Below are 3,121 nucleotides of genomic sequence, written 5' to 3' on the forward strand. Positions count from 1 at the left end.
TACCTGCTACAACCTTACGGTGGTGCTGTTTAGTTTGATTTAAATGTGTCACCTTGCTGTACAGGCAGAATGATTGGTCAGGCTGATGGGCCAGACCATGAATTCTTCCCAGGGCCAGGAGTTTTTTCCAGATAAAGTTAAGTGGTCGGGAAAAAACTGTTATCATATATTTTGGCCTCCAAAACAGTCAGGCCATGAAGTGTAACTTTATATAGAGACATGTGACCACTGAGCACCATATACAGCAGACTAATCTCATCTCTCACCACACTGTGGAGATATCAGATGTCTTCAGGCAACAGGTTTGAAATGTAAGAGAAATAGAGCCGTAGCAGGAGTTGGACTATCTAGACGATGTGGACGTGTTCACATGGACTAAACATCATGTTTGGAATCTGAGACGACAAGAGCTACATGCCATTTTTTATGAATTTTATTTCACCTTTATATAACCAGGTAGGCCAGTTGAGAACAAGTTCTCATTTACAACTGTGGCCAAGATAAAGCAAAGCAGTTACACATGGAATAAACAAACGTACAGTCAATAATACAATAGAAAAGTCTATATACAGTGTGTGAGGTAAGATTAGGGAGGTAAGGCAATACATAGGCCGTAGTGGCGAAGTAATTACAATTTAGCAATTAAACACTGGAGTGATAGATGTGCAGAAGATGAATGTGCAAGTAGAGATACTGGGGTGCAAAGGAGCAAAACAATAAATAACAATATGGGGATGAGGTAGTTGAATGGGCTATTCACAGATGGGCTATGTACAGGTGCAATGATCTGTAAGCTGCTCTGCCAGCTGATGCTTAAAGTTAGTGAGGGAGATATGAGTCTCCAGCTTCAGTGATTTTTGCAATTTGTTCCAGTCATTGGCAGCAGAGAACTGGAAGGAAAGGCGGCCAAAGGAGGAATTGGCTTTGGCGGTGACCAGTGAAATATACCTGCTGGAGCATGTGCTACGTGTGGGTGCTGCTATGGTGACCAGTGAGCTGAGATAAGGCGGGGCTTTACCTAGCAAAGACTTATAGATGACCTGGAGCCAGTGGGTTTGGCGACGAATATGTAGCGAGGACCAGCCAACGAGAGCGTACAGGTCGCAATGGTGGGTAGTATATGGGGCTTTGGTGACAAAATGGATGGCACTGTGATAGACTGCATCCAATTAGCTGAGTAGAGTGTTGGAGGCTATTTTGTAAATGACATCGCCATCGGTAGGATGTTCAGTTTTACGAGGGTATGTTTGGCAGCATGAGTGAGGGAGGCTTTGTTGCGAAATCGGAAGCCGATTCTAGATATCATTTTATAGACTAATGGAAATGGAAACATCTATTTGTATGGAAACAAATGGAAACATCTACTTCCATGGAAACATCTATTTCTATGGAAACATCTATTTCTATGGAAACATCTATTTCTATGGAAACAAAGGGAAACATCTATATCTATGGAAACAAATGGAAACATCTATTTCTATGGAAACAACTATTTCTATGGAAACATCTATATCTATGGAAACAAATGGAAACATCTATTTCTATTTCCACATACTTTTTGAACACACTAAAGGCACCCGTCAACATGGTTGAGATAGGTCTGTCTATCAATAGAGACAGGCCTATCATTTATGACCCTGTTCTTCTCACAGATCAAACATAGTTCTGCGTCACAAATGACACCCTATTCCCAATCAAGTGTACTACTTTCGACCAGGAACCATTGGCTACCATTTAGGACAATGGGCCTCGGTCAAAAGTAGTCCACTATATAGGGAATAGGGTAGAATGTATGTCTTGTCCATAGGCTACGGCTACAGTAGATAATGAGTTATTGATCTGTTACTCCTGATGTAGAACTGTCTGCTCTTCTGTTTGTCTGGATAACCTGGCTAAATGACTACCGCCCCATAGCACTCACGACGGTGGCCATGAAGGAACAACTCTGAGCTATTGATCTGTCACTCCTGATGTAGAACGGTCTGCTATTCTGTTCACTGTCCTGTTCTGTTTGTCTGGGTAACCTGGCTAAATGACTACCGCCCCATAGCACTCACGACGGTGGCCATGAAGGAACAACTCTGAGCTATTGATCTGTCACTCCTGATGTAGAACGGTCTGCTATTCTGTTCACTGTCCTGTTCTGTTAGTCTGGGTAACCTGGCTAAATGACTACCGCCCCATAGCACTCACGACGGTGGCCATGAAGGAACAACTCTGAGCTATTGATCTGTCGCTCGTGACCTGGCTAAATGACTACCGCCCCATAGCACTCACGACGGTGGCCATGAAGTGCTTTGAAAGGCTGGTCATGGCTGACATCAACAGCATCATGCCGGAAACCCATACCGCTCCAACAGATCCACAGATGACGCAATCTCAACCGCACTCCACACGGCCCTTTCCCACCTGGACAAAAGGAACACCTATGTGAGAATGCTGTTCATTGGCTACAGCTCAGCGTTCAACACCATAGTGCCCTCAAAGCTCATCATGGGCTGCCCCCAGGCGGTGAAGATAGGCAACAACACATCTGCCATGCTGATCCTCAACACGGGGGCCCCTCAGGGGGGTGCTTAGTCCCCTCCTGTACTCCCTGTTCACCCACAACTGCGTGGCCAAGCAAGACTCCAACACCATCATTAAGTTTGCTGACGACACAAAAGCCTGATCACCGACATCAATGAAACAGCCTGTAGGAAAGGAGGTCAGAGCCCTGGCAGTGTGGTGCCATGACAACAACCTCACGGCCTGGTATGGCAACAGTTTGGCATCTGGCCGTAAGGCACTACAGAGGATTGTGCGCACGGCCCTGTACATCACTGGGGCCAAGCTCCCTGCCGTCCAGGACCTCTATACCAGGTGGTGTCAGAGGAAGGCCAAAACAATTCCAGTCACCCAAGTCATAGACTGTTCTCTCTGCTACCACATGGCAAGCGGTACCGAAGCACCAAGTCTGGGTCCAAAAGGTTCTAGCTTCTACCCCCAAGCCATAAGACTGCTGAACAGCTTCTACCCCCAAGCCATAAGACTGCTGAACAGCTTCTACCCCCAAGCCATCAGACTGCTGAACAGCTTCTACCCCCAAGCCATAAGACTGCTGAACAGCTAATCAAATGGC

Source organism: Oncorhynchus tshawytscha, unplaced genomic scaffold, assembly GCF_018296145.1.
Source record: "Oncorhynchus tshawytscha isolate Ot180627B unplaced genomic scaffold, Otsh_v2.0 Un_contig_9416_pilon_pilon, whole genome shotgun sequence".
Taxonomy (NCBI): Eukaryota; Metazoa; Chordata; class Actinopteri; order Salmoniformes; family Salmonidae; genus Oncorhynchus; species Oncorhynchus tshawytscha.